This window comes from Helianthus annuus, chromosome 6 (assembly GCF_002127325.2).
Source record: "Helianthus annuus cultivar XRQ/B chromosome 6, HanXRQr2.0-SUNRISE, whole genome shotgun sequence".
NCBI lineage: Eukaryota > Viridiplantae > Streptophyta > Magnoliopsida > Asterales > Asteraceae > Helianthus > Helianthus annuus.
The window spans coordinates 24241469-24259770 of record NC_035438.2 but is presented as its reverse complement, the minus strand read 5'-3'; the positions used below and the strand labels follow the sequence as shown (position 1 = coordinate 24259770).

The window sequence follows — 18302 nt, the reverse complement described above, 5'->3', positions numbered from 1 at the left end:
TTATGTAGGGTTAAAATTGGAAAAATGTACAAACCTTTGGATTAAAACAAAAAAATCAAGTTTTTTTTTTTGGAAAACACCCAAAGCACAACTTACAAGTCCTTATGCACAAAAAGTTTGCTAATTTATATAGGTTTTAATATAAATTGAACAAAAGGTTTTCTTTTATTAGTTTAACTCTTTTAATTTTAAATCTTTTATTATTTAAATAGTTACCATCTAATTTAATGCGTACTTCAATATTTTAGCAAAACACATAACTAGTTTCCATTTTACATAACTTCGTTCACAAAGATAAAATAAATAATAATTTTATTAATAAACATTCTGATTACAATACATAAGGGTGGGGGGTATAATCTTCGGTGAGTCGGGGTCACCAATTGGTGACCATACCCCCATGATTGAGTTAGGGTGTTTGAGTAGGAGAGAGGATGATAAATCGGTGTATAGTCACCGAAGATGGAGAAGGGTGATGGAGGAGAGAGAGAGAGAGAGGAGAGAAGAGAGAAGAACCAATCAAAAAATATATAACTCAAACACTCTAGAGTGATTAACCATACCCCCTGATTGAGTGCAAAATAGGGAGTGGAATGAGGAGTTGACATGGCATAATATTATTGGGTAGTATTTCACTCAATCACCCTAGAGTGATTAACCACACCCTCCACCCTAAAGAGGAACAAAAATAAACTGGAAGAAATTATAATACAAGAATATAAATTAAACTAAGAACATGTTACAAAGAAAAATTAAGAAAAACATAAAACAATGGTGACTGATGCACGTGAAGATCACGCTTCCCTTAAAACAGACTTCGGGCCACCCAGGTGAACCCGTCTGTTTCCTAGGGTACAACAGCCTAAGCAGATTGTACTGCCGGGATTAGCCTAGCACCTGAAAAAATACCTGAAACAAGAGTTCTCAGGGATTCGAAGTTAGAAAATTCTGTATGTGTACTATGAACCATACGAATGTCTAATTTTCTGTGTATTATAGACAAAGCACACTACTTGTATATATACTTGTTTAGAATTCCAACTGAAAAATCATATTGAATACAGAATTCAATAAAATTAAGGTCATATTGAATACAGAATTCAATAAAAAATTAAGTCTCAAATTCAATGAGAACTTAATTCACCTTAACCAGTAGGAATCCAAACAGTCACCATCACTTGCTCAAGCCACACGAACCAATACGCATCTAAAAAATAGTAAAGGCGGCTCCAAGCGGCGATGCGAGCGTGCGACGTGCAAAGTGCGTCATCAAAGCGCCACATTGCGCCCCTCGCCCGTGGCCGGGCGCGGGTCGGGTGCTTCGCACCCTCCTGGCTACCACTGGGTGTGAGTTGTCATATTAGAATACATTCGTGTAGAGAATTCTAATTATAAATCCACAAAAGATTTATCATTCCACCTATGTGGGACAAGCTCAATTTCCCACCTGTTTATGGTTCCAACACACAAACTTAATGCACAAAATCTCTCATTCATCTTGACTTAATTATTAAATAATCATTATATTAACTCATAATATAATATTATTTATAAAATTTCCAACATTTATATTTTAAATACCTTACCATCTCCATAGATTTCGTTATAGACTAAATGTTAGAAGATGTATTTAGAAGATATTTCTGTGTATAATTCGCATTAATCTCCTAATTATGCTCGCTAAGACTAAAAACTTGATTTATTGGTTTTATTTAAAAAGCCAATAAGTTAAAAAAAATGTTTAGAAATGACAAAAGTATTTTTTATTTTGTCTTTTTGAAAAAGTGTAAAAAATTATTTTTCAAAAGTTAGAAAAAAACTAGCTTTTTGAATGAGTTTTGGCTTTTTGGACATAGAACTACACATCTAACCACACCCTTTAATATACCATTAAACATGAAAACTTACAATATCTTTTTTTAGTTATTTTACTCACCACAAAAGCTATTCCAAACATTTTTTTTTAAATTATCATATTTTTAAAGCACGTCAAGTGATGTCCATTTGATACATGTATAACCACCTAAAAGTGGATTCGAGTTTAATTTGTTATTAAATTGATAAATATTCTGCCACGGCGGGCGTAAACTAGTAATATATGTGGGACCCCCTCCGTTTGCAAATCGCTAGTGCTACCCCCTTGCTAGTGGGACCGTTTTGTTGTTAATAAAAGCTGGTGTTCGAAAAAAGAAGAGAACCACTACAACCACCACTCTCCGGCACCGCCGCCGCTGTACGGAAAAACTACCAGGGCTTCTCTCTATTTTCCCTCCATTCTCTTTAACAACAACCGCCGCTAATGATATGATATTTATATAGGTATCCTCTCCTATTTCATCGACGAATTAGTGCTGAATGATCCGTGTGGTTCTAAATTCGTTTTGCACAGGTCAATTAACTCAATTTTGTATTATTTTATTCATGTTTGAGTTAATCGGTCGATGTTTCCCGAATCTATTGACATATTACCTTTGATAAATGATTTATTGGGTTCTTATCAATGTTTTTCTAAGGGATAACGGCGAAACTAGGAACTTTTGATGTGGCGTTTAATCATGTCAAGTACTAGCATACTATAACTGAAAGTTTCTTGTTTCTACTTTTTAGATGCTGTTTAAGGGTGTCCGGAGTGGGCGGCAAACCCACTCGGCAAAGCGGTTTACCGCGCGATAACACTGCCGCCGGTGGGTTTTTCCGATCGGTTTGGTTTGATCATCGGTGAAGATGACGAGTTATGTATTGGGGAGCGATGATTGGATGGTATATTGTGTTTTATGTTTTTTTTTAAATAATAGTTTACCAATTCAATTCAAGTGTTTAACCATTGTCAAAACACTTTTCAGCATAGTTTAAACTTTTTAGATGGAATGACATGGCACCCTCTGATTGGTTGATTTTGAAGTTTACCACTTTCAAGTGTTTAACCACTCCCTATACCCTAAGGTAGGTTAATGTTAATGTGGTTTTCATAGGTTGACATTTTTTGACTGAACTAATTTGCAGTGAGCTTGATCTCGTCTCGATCCATTTTTTTCAATTTATTATAAAAGTGGTTATTTTATTAATGTCACTGTTGTAGTCCTTGACAGATTTTGATTTTTGTTAAGTGAACTCTATATGTTTGCAAATCTCAAATTAGAGTGACGTTGTGTAAATCTTCTAGTTGGTAGCTGCTGTTAGAACACAATGCTATATGATATTGTAATTGTCAATTTGTGATTCTGTTTTTTCTTCTTTTTTTTTTTTTTCAATTTGAATGTGCTGTTTTGTTACTTTGGTGCACGCATCAGTGGGTTAACCGGCAGCTTTGCAAATTTTAGTGTTGTAGGCATCAAAGACAACGGACATGTACCGAACTTGGTCCAAACTTTGAAGCAGAGTATTAAGGCTGCCTCTAGATTTGAATTAGGTGGCGGAGTTGTCTGTAAACAAGATGGATTCATCAGATTTAGGGTCAGTTGTGACCGATACTTCTGAAGCTGACTATGCAAGTATAGAGATAGTTTGTGATAACTTCACTGGTTCTGTAGAATCGAGCAACCTTTTGAATGTGAGCGTAACTTTCAATGAGTCTATTGAACGGTTCATATTTTCTCGTTTTGATGGACTGTCAAAATGGACAAACAAAGTTGCAAAACGGTTTAAGTTGGATGGTCAAGGGTTTCGTCTAAAGTACATTGATGAAGACAACGAATTGATATGCATTTGTTGTGATGACGACTTGAATTCGGCTCTGGGAACTTTATGCAGTAACAACAGTATCAACTTAATATATGGGAAGACTAGTTTTAATGGTTTATATTAGAGTATATACAGTCAGCAGTTATTTAGGCTACTACTACAGTTAGTTTGCAATTTTCTGTTGTAGCAATTTAGAGGCTCCTATTCATTGCCCATTCATTGTATCTTCTCATTCAATCATCATTTTCTTAATTCTGGTAACTAGTTTTATTTTTGATTGGTGAGTCTTGTTGTTACATGTAACTGGGAATTAGTAGACCAAATGGTTAATAATAGGACAAGGTCTCTTTTGTAAATTGGTGGTTAACAATTAGGCCAATGAGGGCTTAATTGTTCGAATCAACAAAGCAACACGAGGTAATCAACTGTGGAAACTCGTAAAAAGTCGATAGAGAAGACACTTAAGGATCACAAGATAACTTTGTTGCTTCTGGAATTGGAAGCAAAAAAGACGAGAAATCCTTTTCGGATATTCGTTCGGCAGCAAAAGAAACTGCAATTCCTTTACAGACATTCGATCTACCTTGGATGTGTTGGGTTTTTTGGGCCCATGAGTGTCACACCTCAACTGATGGCGGAATCATCGGGGCGCGGCACTGAGCGAAACAGATTGTCCAGAAGTTTCCACAACAACTATTATATAAATTCAGTTTAAATGATACGTCCCATACCGTATCCCAAATAAATAAACAGGTTATCATAGAAAGCAACTAGGCAAATAATTCCGTTCCGACAACTCAGATTCAATTATTATTACAGACAATTGTTTATTATTTCTAGACTCCCTAGCCTTGATTTCATCACCACGCGCCTAAGCATCCTAGCAACTTAAGCACCTGTCACATACGTTAAAATAAAGTCAATACATATAATGTAAAGGTGAGCACACAAGTTTGGTAATAGCATATAGAGTTCGAATAGTTTACGCATAACCAGGCACGTACACAGAGAAAAACGATGCATGTTAATTATCGACATGGGACCATCGATACCAACGACTGCGGGTTGACCGTCCGAGACGGTTCGCAATACATGATTACCACCGTAATCCATGCAAGTAATTGTCCTTAACAACCCCCGTATGAACAGGTGCTGAGTCCAAACTATAGTACTATGTTGCTAAGGCAGGTAGATAACACTCCACGTGTAAACATAATAAACAGCATTCATTTAGTCTAGTAGCACATGCAATCGGTTAGCGTTTAATTAGTTTGTGTTTGATTGTAATTTGATAGGTAACGTATGTAACACCCAAAAGTGCTAAAAGCAAAAAGGGATCGAGTATACTCACAGTGATTGATTGTGGATTGAAGGGAGCGCTGAGAGTAAGATTAGCCTGAATAGTTCGATAGCATAACGATGAGTAACGTGGAAAAAAAATAAGACAAGTGTGATTGGATCGAATGGGCTGGTCGATCGAACAGCAGGTTCGATCGAACGGGCCGTTCGATTGGCTGGTAGGTCCGTGAACAGTCCTGTTCGATCGGCCGGTTGGCTCGATCGGCTGGGCCATTCGAGTGGATTGTTTCTTCCTCTGGTGTGTTTGTGTTTGAGGATTTGAACTTTTGAAGTTTTCGTTGTAGTATATGAGAACACTGAAGTGTTCTTACCTTTCAAGTCGGTCGATCGAACGGTTAGTTCGATCGGCTAGCTCACTCGATCGGCTAGGAACTTCAGAAGTGGTCCTCAACAGAATGTCACTCGATCGAACAGTCTGTTCGATCGGCTGGCATTCCTACTACGAACGCGTTGTGAAAACGATTAAGTGTTGAAGAGTAGTATCTCATGATCCGAAGGGTAATGTTCACCAACGCAGCTCGATCGAACATCCCTTCCTCGATACTATGCTTTATGAAATCTTAAAAAGTGTGGGACCATGTGCTAGCCGATCGGCTGGCCCGGTCGATCGGCTGGTGTGTCCGATCGGCTGGGCTGCTCGAACAGCCTAGCCGTTCGGCCAGCATTTCTGACATAGTCGGCCTTTCGTCTAACACTTGGCTGTTTGGTTATTTGTCATTATATCGAGGTAGTTTGATATCGAGTTGAACTATGATACCTTCGTTCTTACTTGTCTATCCGGCTCGGACAAGAATCACCCAAATCCGTCCGTTGAGAGGTTCGGAACGTTGGCTTAGAGTTTAACCCAGTGTCGGTGAACCTCGTAGATAGAACCCGAATCTTGAACCATGCAACCATTGGAATGATCGGCGGGTCGGCTCAGGCTCCGTTTCTACCGGTTTGAAGGCATTGAGTGTAAAAGAGTTGAAAGAAAGTTGGGATTCCTTCTTTCAATCCCTCACAACTTGTGGATGTTTAGATCCTTGATAGATCTTAACTTGTTTATGTGGAAATCGGTTAGATCTAAGCTATTCATGGTTGAATGAGGCCAAAGTTTGATGTTCTTCAAGAACACCATGATGACATCACCCAAGAACACTTAGATCTTGGTGATTTCACGGTTAGAATCCAAGTTTTGAAAGATATGAAGGTGTAGAATCAAGTAATGATAAAAAACGTATAAGAATTAGAGTGAAAACTTACCGGAGTTGAGAGAAATCTGAGAAAAGGTGAAGAATAGGAGCTGGCCGGTCAGAACTTTCCAATAGTGGAAATGAAGACAAGGACAGCCCTATTTATAGGCTTTACAAAAGGGGAAAGTGGCAGCCGATCGGCCAGGAGTTCCGATCGAGTGGGCTGCTCGATCGGCTGGCAAGATGCTAGCCGATCGGCTGGCCTGTTCGATCAGGATGCCTCCTGTTCGATCCGCGACACACTTTGAGTATTTTTGCGACGAATTTCGATGTTTCGATTTTGATGGACGATGATACGAATACGATAGAGTTCCTAGTCAAATTACTTTCAGTTCCAACTACTATATCTAACATACAATCTTCTATAAGTCACGTTTCGATGTCGGTTTCGATTGAGTTCAATTGCTTTTCGAGTTTCGATTCGATTTTCGATTGTTTTGCTTGAATACCACACCAAACATAAGTAAACATGCACAAGTAACACATAAGGCACACACACACGTATAACAATACCACAATTCGCATAATTCGAGTCTCGAGTTCGATGATTGTTAGATTGGTTTGATTACTGATTAGTTAACTTTATCGCATTGTTACTTCCTATCATTCACAGTCGTAATTCGGTCGCATTGATTAAACATTCGATTACTTCGATTCTTGCTGATTACAACACTTACTCCACATAATACAACTAAAACATAAAATAGACTAACTACAGTCAAAGAAAGTCAAAGTTGACTTGGACTTTGACTTTGACTTTGACATTCGAAAACACGGGGTGTTACATCCTCCCCTTGTTTAGGGAATTTCGTCCCGAAATTAGGTCGAAGGCTACACAACGCCGTGATTTACCAATTTGATGCTTCAGATCTATTTATTTAAAGAACTGCGGGTACTTGGCCTTCATGTCGCTTTCGAGTTCCCAAGTGAACTTCGCGCCTCGTTTGCCTTCCCATCGGACCTTCACGATCGGGATGCGAGAGCGCCTGAGTTGCTTGGTTTGGCGATCCATGATTTCGACAGGCTTTTCCACGAAGTGTAACGTTTCGTTGACCTGAAGATCGTCGAGTGGTACGATTAGATCATGATCAGCAAGGCATTTTCGGAGGTTGGAGACGTGGAAAGTCGGGTGGACGTTACTGAGTTCCTCCGGTAATTCGAGTCTGTAGGCGACTTTTCCGATTCTTTCCAGAATCCTAAAAGGTCCAACATATCGAGGCGCGAGTTTCCCTTTCTTGCCGACTCGGACTACACCCTTCCAAGGTGATACCTTTAGGAGTACGTAGTCGCCAACTTCAAATTCAAGGGGCTTGCGTCTTTTATCGGCGTAACTTTTCTGTCTGTTCCGAGCTTTCACCAAGTTGTCTCGAATCTGGTGGATTTTGTCAGTCGTTTCTTGTAGAATCTCGGAACTGGTTAGTTGCGAGTGACCGATCTCGTGCCACACAATAGGCGATCGACATCTTCTACCATACAAAGCCTCGAAAGGTGCCATTTGAATGCTGGCATGATAGCTGTTATTGTACGAGAATTCCACCAATGGCAGGTTTTTGTTCCAACTACCACCAAAATCTATGACACACGCTCGGAGCATGTCTTCAAGAGTACGGATCGTTCTTTCAGTCTGTCCGTCGGTTTGAGGATGGAATGCAGTACTCAGATTAAGCGACGTACCAAGGGCCGCCTGAAACGTTTCCCACAATCGCGAAGTGAACCGAGCGTCACGGTCTGAAATGATGTAACGAGGCGTACCATGATTACAAATGATCTCGTCGGTGTAGATTTGGGCTAGTCGTTCCACCTTGTAGTCTTCTCGTATCGGCAAAAAGTGGGCTGATTTTGTTAGACTATCAACTATGACCCAAATACTGTCGTGACCTGATGGCGTGGGCGGGAGTTTTGTTATGAAATCCATAGCTATGCTCTCCCACTTCCATATAGGTATCGGCGGTTGTTCGAGTAAGCCAGAAGGTCTTTGATGTTCAGCCTTGACTCTTGCGCAAGTTAAACAGCTTCCAACGTAAAGAGCGATATCCCGTTTCATACCCGGCCACCAGTACTTATAACGCAGGTCCTGGTACATCTTGTCTGCGCCGGGATGAATAGAATACCGGGATTTGTGGGCTTCGTTCATAATAATCTTCCGCAAGTCGGTCCGCTTAGGGATCCAAATTCGGTCCAGATAATAGAATATCCCATCGGATTTGCTTACTAACTGAGCTCCATCGTGATAGATCCTTTCTTTCTTCAATGTACGCTCGTTGAAGCAAGCATGTTGAGCTTCGCGGATAAGGGTTTCGAGGTTGTGCTGGGCTTGGATGTTTTGGGTACTGAGCATGTAACTCTTTCTGCTGAGCGCGTCAGCAACCACATTCGCCTTGCCTGGGTGATAACGAATCTCACAATCGTAATCGTTGAGAAGTTCTACCCATCGGCGTTGATGCATATTAAGCTCTCTCTGATTAAAGATGTGTTATAAACTCCTGTGATCAATGTAGATTGTACACCTAGTTCCATACAGGTAGTGTCGCCAAATCTTCAATGCAAAGACAACCGCACCTAGCTCGAGGTCATGGGTTGTATAGTTCTTCTCGTGGATTTTGAGCTGACGAGATGCGTAGGCTATAACCTTATCTCGCTGCATGAGAACACAGCCGAAACCAAGGTTAGAAGCATCACAGTAGACAATGAAGTTGTCGCTTCCGTCGGGCAGCGTAAGAATTGGGGCGTTGCACAGCTTGTGCTTGAGGGTTTGAAAGGCAGTCTCTTGTGCGTTTCCCCACACAAAAGGCTTGTCCTTATGAGTAAGAGCGGTAAGCGGCACAGCGATCTTGGAGAATCCTTCAATGAATCGTCGATAATAGCCCGCTAGTCCGAGAAAAGAACGAACTTCTGAAGGGTTCTTAGGCGTAATCCAGCTTTTGACAGCTTCAATCTTCGCAGGATCGACATGGATACCCTGACTATTCACTATGTGACCCAGAAACTGAACCTCCTCCAACCAGAATTCGCACTTGGAGAACTTGGCATAGAGTTGGTTCCCCTGAAGTAACTCGAGAACCAAACGTAGATGTTGCGCGTGTTCGGCTTTTGATTTGGAATAAATCAAGACATCATCGATGAACACGATGACGAAACGGTCAAGATAAGGCTTACACACACGATTCATCAGGTCCATGAAAACTGCGGGTGCGTTGGTTAGACCAAAGGGCATAACAACAAATTCGTAATGGCCATAACGGGTTCGAAAAGCGGTTTTAGGAATGTCTTCCTCTTGAATCCGTAGCTGATGATATCCTGAACGCAGATCGATCTTAGAGAAGCATGCTGCACCTTGTAGCTGATCAAACAAATCGTCAATTCGGGGCAAGGGGTATCAGTTCTTGATGGTTAGCTTACTCAATTCCCGATAGTCGATGCACATCCGGAACGACCCGTCCTTCTTTTTGACGAAAAGGACTGGCGCGCCCCAAGGAGAGGTGCTTGGGCGAATAAAGCCTTTTTCGAGTAATTCCTGGAGTTGATTCGAGAGTTCCCTCATTTCGGATGGTGCGAGTCGGTAAGGGGCTTTGGCAACGGGGTTAGCTCCAGGAATGAGGTCGATACGAAAGTCGATATCACGACTCAGTGGTAGTCCGGGGAGATCGTCAGGGAACACCTGAGGAAATTCACGAACCACTAGAACGTCCTTGACTTCAACTTTCTTTTTCTTTCCCTTCTCCGCTACTACAATGTTGGCCAGGAAGGCTCGGTATTCCTTGCGGAGATACTTGCTAGCTTGAATACAGGACATGAGCTTGAGACCTTTCGACGCTGTTTCACCGTATACACATAGAAGATCACCATTCGCGAGTGAGAATCGAATCATCTTTTCAAAGCACACAACTTCAGCATGGTTTTCACGAAGAAAATCCATGCCTATTATGACATCAAAACTTCCGAGTTGCATCGGAATAAGGTCGATTGGGAAGATGTGATTGTTGAGTTCGAGAGTACAATCACGGAGTACTGAATTAACGGCAATAGTTCTCCCTGTAGCAACTTCGACTTCGAATGACGAGGATAGATAGGAGCGCTTACGACTAACGAGCTTCTCGAATTCAAACGACATAAAGCAGTTATCGGCTCCAGTATCAAACAAACATGATGCATAAATACCATTCACAAGGAACGTACCAATAACCACGTTGTTATCCGCCTGAGCCTGATGGGCATTGATGTTGAAGGTTCGAGCATGGGCTGCTTGCTGCTGTTGCTGAGGCTGCTGTTGTTGCTGCTGCTGTTGTTGCTGCTGGGGATCTTGCTTAACCACCCTGTTCGAACATCTGTTCGCAAAGTGGTTAGGGTCACCACATGCAAAGCAGACTCGAGCATTAGCTGCCGGTGCTTGAGCTGCTTGTTGGCCTTGAGGGGCGGGGAGTAGAGCTTGGTTGACAGTAGCTTGAACTGGGGCTTGACGGGGACCATAGCGACAGTTTGCAGTGAAATGACCGTAAAGGTTGCAGTGAGCGCAAAAACGACAAGCTAGACCCACTGGATGATGATATGAACATGTCGGGCAGAGTGGGTGAGGGCCTGTGTATGCACGCTTCGCTGGCGGTGCATTGATCACTGGGGCTGTGCGCTGGTGCTGCTGGGCTGGTACAGCCTGTAGAGGGGCAGCAGTGGTTGTCACAGCACAGTTCTTGTTGCTGGAGCTGTTGTTGTTGTTCTTCTTCTTCCTTCTTGATGACTTGGAGGGTTGAGCAGATGAGTCGGTGGGTGCTGCGGTGGCTTGGTGCAGAGACTTGGTTGGCTTATCCCAAAAACCAGACTTTACTCGCTTATCATTGATCTCGGCGGCGAGTAGGTAGGTTTCTCCGATCGTTGCTGGCTTGGCGGCGTGAACAAAGTCGGCTACACAATCGGGCAGAGCTCGAATGTACTTCTTGATGGCTTGATCTGAGGTCTTGACTTGATCAGGACAGATGATGCTAAGCTGCTTGAAGCGGGCAGTGAGAGCAGTGTCGTCTCCATCCTTCTGCTTGATTCCCCAGAACTCGTCCTCCAGCTTTTGGCGTTCATGAGGAGGGCAGAATTCATCGATCATAATTGCCTTCAACTCCTTCCATGTTAGCCCGTAAGCTGCATCATTTCCGCGCTTGTTTCGTTCGGTCGTCCACCAGTCTAGAGCACGGGACTGGAAGACGCCTGTAGCATTGAGAGTGCGGAGATGTTTGGGACATCCGCTCTGGCACAGAGTGACTTCGACTGAGTCGAACCAGTGAAATATGGCTGTTGGACCATCTTCGCCAGTGAACTCTTTTGGTCCGCATGCTTTGAACTGCTTGAAGCTGAAAGCAGCCTTGCTTGAATCCTTAGGGTTTTCAGCTCGGGATTCTTCTGACGACTTGCTAGCATTTTCATACACCTCACTCACAGCTTTCGCTACGGTTTTGGAGATGATAGCAGCGAGGCGTCGGTCTCTCTTTTCTTCGCGGGTAAGTGGGGTTCGGTGTCGGGATCCAGACGACGACATGGTCTGCATTAGACATCGTCACGAGACTCAACACAATGAAATCGAATCTCACCTCACACGTCTACTACTATCTAAAGCTTAGAATCACGTCGAAACACGTATCACATAGACACATAAGCACATAACCACAGATACACATAAGCACAGAAGTACACAGAACACAGAATCACAGAAGCAGAGAAGCACATAAGCACCAAAGCACGTAACCATGTAATCACAGAAGTAGTCAGAAAACAGAAACCTATCCTTCAAAGCTCGTGTGTCGTTCGATTAACATGTCGAATAGCATCGTATTAGCCTAACTTGGTCATGTAGCATAACATACCGTAATGTCATCTAGATTCGCGACAACTGGATGTCGAATTGAGATAGCACAACAATTGCGAGTCGTGTGTGTCGATTGAAATGATAGCAGAATCGAATAACATCCCAAAATATAAACACAAAACAGAGAAAGCACACATAAACACATAAAAATCAACGAGTCATCAGAGTACGCGGTTGCGGTTCTCAGAATCGAAACACATAAAATCGAGAGGTAGATTGTCTGCGGCTACTAGACATCGACTACCCAAGGCAATTCGACTATTCACAGTAGACTTGTCATCACTTTCGACTCTAGAGGTCGTGTTTCTGCCTCGATTCTCGGGCATTCCACACGTGTTCCCTAGGTCATACTTGTGAGTTCCGGTCGTTGGAGTCCGTTGAATGCCTTGGTGAGATAAGCAAAGTCCATAACAAACTGCCAAGGTCAGGGTTTCACCCCTTGGCTTAGCAATTTCTTCCTTGTTTTTAATAAAATAAAGGAGATTATGCATCAAAATATGGATTTCACTCCTAATTTGGTATAATCTCCCTTGTTTGTTGGTGAAAATAATGAGATAAGCATGAATAAACGAATAAAATCAGCATAAGTCAGGCAGTTTGGTCAGGAGTTTGCGGCTTTCACACCTATTCCCAACTGAATCGCCTGACTTTGATTGAAAATTCGAGTGCAGTGATAGTGAAGGATTGCAGATTAAGCACATAAACTGGGTCTATTGGTTCCTAACTATAGTCTAGGTCTCTAAGACAGCGACCCGGACTAGGTCGTGTCTGCCTAATTCCCTATAGTTATGGCTCTGATACCAATCTGTCAAACCCCAACCGATGGCGGAATCATCGGGGCGCGGCACTGAGCGAAACAGATTGTCCAGAAGTTTCCACAACAACTATTATATATATTTAGTTTAAATGATACGTCCCATACCGTATCCCAAATATATAAACAGGTTATCATAGAAAGCAACTAGGCAAATAATTCCGTTCCGACAACTCAGATTCAATTATTATTACAGACAATTGTTTATATTTCTAGACTCCCTAGCCTTGATTTCATCACCACGCGCCTAAGCATCCTAGCAACTTAAGCACCTGTCACATACGTTAAAATAAAGTCAATGCATATAATGTAAAGGTGAGCACACAAGTTTGGTAATAGCATATAGAGTTCAAATAGTTTACGCATAACCAGGCACGTACATAGAGGAAAACGATGCATGTTAATTATCGACATGGGACCATCGATACCAACGACTGCGGGTTGACCGTCCGAGATGGTTCGCAATACATGATTACCACCGTAATCCATGCAAGTAATTGTCCTTAACAACCCCCGTATGAACGGGTGCTGAGTCCAAACTATAGTACTATGTTGCTAAGGCAGGTAGATAGCACTCCACGTGTAAACATAATAAACAGCATTCATTTAGTCAAGTAGCACATGCAATCGGTTAGCGTTTAATTAGTTTGTGTTTGATTGTAATTTGATAGGTAACGTATGTAACACCCAAAAGTGCTAAAAGCAAAAAGGGATCGAGTATACTCACAGTGATTGATTGTGGATTGAAGGGAGCGCTGAGAGTAAGATTAGCCTGAATAGTTCGATAGCATAACGATGAGTAACGTGGAAAAAAAATAAGACAAGTGTGATTGGATCGAATGGGCTGGTCGATCGAACGGCAGGTTCGATCGAACGGGCTGTTCGATCGGCTGGTAGGTCCGTGAACAGTCCTGTTCGATCGGCCGGTTGGCTCGATCGGCTGGGCCATTCGAGTGGATTGTTTCTTCCTCTGGTATGTTTGTGTTTGAGGATTTGAACTTTTGAAGTTTTCGTTGTAGTATATGAGAACACTGAAGTGTTCTTACCTTTCAAGTCGGTCGACCGAACGGTTCGTTCGATCGGCTAGCTCACTCGATCGGCTAGGAACTTCAGAAGTGGTCCTCAACAAAATGTCACTCGATCGAACAGTCTGTTCGATCGGCTGGCATTCCTACTACGAACGCGTTGTGAAAACGATTAAGTGTTGAAGAGTAGTATCTCATTATCCGAAGGGTAATGTTCACCAACGCAGCTCGATCGAACATCCCTTCCTCGATACTATGCTTCATGAAATCTTAAAAAGTGTGGGACCATGTGCTAGCCGATCGGCTGGCCCGGTCGATCGGCTGGTGTGTCCGATCGGCTGGGCTGTTCGAACAGCCTAGCCGTTCGGCCAGCATTTCTAACCTGGTCGGCCTTTCGTCTAACACTCGAGGTAGTGTGATATCGAGTTGAACTATGATACCTTTGTTCTTACTTGTCTCTCCGGCTCGGACAAGAATCACCCAAATCCGTCCGTTGAGCGGTTCGGAACGTTGGCTTAGAGTTTAACCCATTGTCGGTGAACCTCGTAGATAGAACCCGAATCTTGAACCATCCAACCATTGGAATGATCGGCGGGTCGGCTCAGGCTCCGTTTCTTCCGGTTTGAAGGCATTGAGTGTAAAAGAGTTGAAAGAAAGTTGGGATTCCTTCTTTCAATCCCTCACAACTTGTGGATGTTTAGATCCTTGATAGATCTTAACTTGTTTATGTGGAAATCGGTTAGATCTAAGCTATTCATGGTTGAATGAGGCCAAAGTTTGATGTTCTTCAAGAACACCATGATGACATCACCCAAGAACACTTAGATCTTGGTGATTTCATGGTTAGAATCCAAGTTTTGAAAGATATGAAGGTGTAGAATCAAGTAATGATAAAAAACGTATAAGAATTAGAGTGAAAACTTACCGGAGTTGAGAGAAATCTGAGAAAAGGTGAAGAATAGGAGCTGGCCGGTCAGAACTTTCCAATAGTGGAAATGAAGACAAGGACAACCCTATTTATAGGCTTCCAAAAGGGGAAAGTGGCAGCCGATCGGCCAGGAGTTCCGATCGAGTGGGCTGCTCGATCGGCTGGCAAGATGCTAGCCGATCGGCTGGCCTGTTCGATCAGGATGCCTCCTGTTCGATCCGCGACACACTTTGAGTATTTTTGCGACGAATTTCGATGTTTCGATTTTGATGGACGATGATACGAATACGATAGAGTTCCTAGTCAAATTACTTTCAGTTCCAACTACTATATCTAACATACAATCTTCTATAAGTCACGTTTCGATGTCGGTTTCGATTGAGTTCAATTGCTTTTCGAGTTTCGATTCGATTTTCGATTGTTTTGCTTGAATACCACACCAAACATAAGTAAACATGCACAAGTAACACATAAGGCACACACACACGTATAACAATACCACAATTCGCATAATTCGAGTCTCGAGTTCGATGATTGTTAGATTGGTTTGATTACTGATTAGTTAACTTTATCGCATTGTTACTTCCTATCATTCACAGTCGTAATTCGGTCGCATTGATTAAACATTCGATTACTTTGATTCTTGCTGATTACAACACTTACTCCACATAATACAACTAAAACATAAAAGAGACTAACTACAGTCAAAGAAAGTCAAAGTTGACTTGGACATTTACTTTGACTTTGACTTTGACATTCGAAAACACGGGGTGTTATAATGAGGAAGCCCAACAATTATTTTATGGCCCACTCTTATTTTTCATGTATGGTTAAAAGGGAGTAGTAGGGGTTTCAGCTGCTAACACCCTAAAAACACACACAAAAAGCTCTCATACAAAAGAAGAAGCAATTTCCGTCACTTTAAAACCTAGCTGCAGAGATCGTCGATTTCCCGGAGATTAAACCGTTGGATCACTCTGATTTTTGGACACAGTCATCACGACATCAGGGCGACCTTATCCAACGGTCTGTTTGTCTTAATCACGTCCGGAAGTCTGTCTGCACAGCCTCTGTTTGCTGCTGCAGAATTTTGGTGATATTCCTTCTTTTGTCTTTGTATTTTGATTCCATATGCTTGAAGTTGTTGATTCCAAGTGTATGATGATTATTGTATGCCTCTAGTATATCTAGGGAAGACTTTGTATTGCTCTAATTTGGTGATAGTGGATTTGAAGCGGCTCTAGTAGTCCCGTGGTTTTTTACTCTCCTTTCTTGAGAGGTTTTGCACGCTAAAATTTGGTGTTCTTGTTATTATTGTTTTCGGGTTGTTTAGATTTTAGTTGGTATACCCTATTTGTTTGCATCCTCATAGGTTCATTCAAGTTTGGGAAAATTCTTGGTCAAACGAAGTTTGCTTCCGCGTTTGTGTTTACCGTTTGTGACCGGGTTTCGTGTTTTTCCCATTATAGTGGTATCAGAGCCATTGGCTCTTGTTATTGGGTTGAAACTTGATTGAACGATGGAAGCTAATACAAGTAGGATTGTGAATTTGAATGGTTCTAATTATCATGTTTGGAAAGGAAAGATGGAAGATCTCCTTTATGTTAAGGATTATTATATGCTTGTTTTTTATACCGACAAATCGGGTGATAAAACAGATGAAGAGTGGAATATATTGCACAGAAAGGTTTGTGGTTATATTCGCCAATGGGTTGATGATAATGTTTTGAACCATATTAGCGGTGAGACTCACGCTCATACTTTGTGGAACAAGCTTGAGGAGTTGTATGCTCGGAAGACCGCAAACAATAAATTGTTCTTGATTAAACAGTTTATTAACTTGAAGTACAATGATGGAAATCCTGTTACTGATCACTTGAATGTTTTTCAGGGTATTATTAATCAGCTTGCAGGAATGGGTATCAAGTTTGAAGACGAGGTACAAGGCTTATGGCTTCTTGGTACTTTACCGGATTCTTGGGAGACTTTTAGGACATCATTGTCCAACTCTGCAGCAAATGGTATTATTACTATGGAAATGGCTAAAAGCGGTATTTTAAATGAAGAGATGATAAGAAAATCATAGGGTTCCTCTTCACATTCGGATGTCTTAGTCACAGAAAGCAGGGGGAGAAGTCAAAATAGAGGTCCGAGTAACAAAGGGAAGCATCGTAGTAAGTCCAAAGGTAAGTTTGCTGATTATGAGTGTCATCATTGTGGTAGGAAAGGACACACAATTAAATTTTGCAGACAATTAAAAAGGGAGAACAAGAAAGCTAATTACAACAATCAAAAGAACAATCATAAAAAGGATGATGGTGGCAATGACACAGCTGAAGTTAATACTACTACCGAAGAGTTCTTCATTTATTGTGATTATGATATGGTGAACATTGCACGTGATGATTCGAGTTGGGTTGTTGACAGTGGTGCTACGTGTCATGTGACATCACAAAGGGAATTTTATTCATCTTACACACCTGGTGACTTTGGGGTTGTTAAGATGGGTAATAACGGGCTATCAAAGATTGTAGGTGTTGGGGATGTTTGCTTGAAGTTTGACACTGGGATGGAGTTAGTTTTACACAATGTAAAACATGTTCCAGATATTAGACTCAATTTGATCTCCGCAGGTTTACTTGATGATGATGGTTACCATAGTACCTTTGGTGATGGTGTTTGGAAACTCACTCGTGGTTCTTTGATCGTGGAAAAAGGTAAAAGAAGTTCAAAGTTATATAGAACACATCCGAAGATATCCAAAGACTCGGTCAATTTGTTAGTGAATGGTGATATAACCGACGTGTGGCATAGGAGACTTCCTCACATGAGTGAAAAAGGGATGTCTATTTTGTTGAAGAAGAATGCCTTGCCCAATTTGCACGATGTTTATTTGAAGAAGTGTTCTCATTGTCTGGCAGGTAAACAGAAAAGAGTTTCTTTCAAGAGTCACCCTCCTCATAGAGAGACAATATACTTGATTTAATACATTCGGATGTTTGTGGTCCTATGAAGACTAGAACACTTGGGGGCTGCTTGTACTTTGTCACTTTTATCGATGATCATTCGAGAAAAGTTTGGGCCTATACTTTGAAGTCTAAAGATCAAGTATTAGACGTGTTCAAGCAGTTTCATGCCTTAGTTGAGAGACAAACTGAGAAGAAGCTCAAGTGTATTCGAACACATAATGGAGGTGAGTACATTGGTCCTTTTGATTCTTATTGTAGAGAGAAAGGTATTCAGCACCAAAAGACTCCTCCAAAGATACCACAATTGAATGGTCTAGCAGAGCGGATGAATAGAACATTGGCTGAAAGGGTTAGATGTTTGTTGTCACATGCAGGGTTGCCTAATTCCTTTTGGGGTGAAGCTTTGAACACCGTAGTAAATGTTATTAATCGTACTCCTTGTGTTCCTT

At 41.7% G+C, this 18302-nt stretch overlaps 1 long non-coding RNA gene across 2 annotated transcripts; it reads left to right on the top strand.

Annotated features, from left to right (window-relative positions):
• Positions 1-2160: 2160 nt before the first annotated feature.
• On the top strand, positions 2161-3945 carry LOC110865030. Of its 2 annotated transcripts, none has more exons than XR_002550315.2 (4): positions 2161-2389; positions 2608-2760; positions 2844-2943; positions 3321-3945. It is a non-coding gene; the product is annotated as an uncharacterized LOC110865030 (long non-coding RNA). The 2 variants fall into 2 exon arrangements; XR_002550316.2 differs by having other exon boundaries at positions 2162-2319.
• Positions 3946-18302: the final 14357 nt, after the last annotated feature.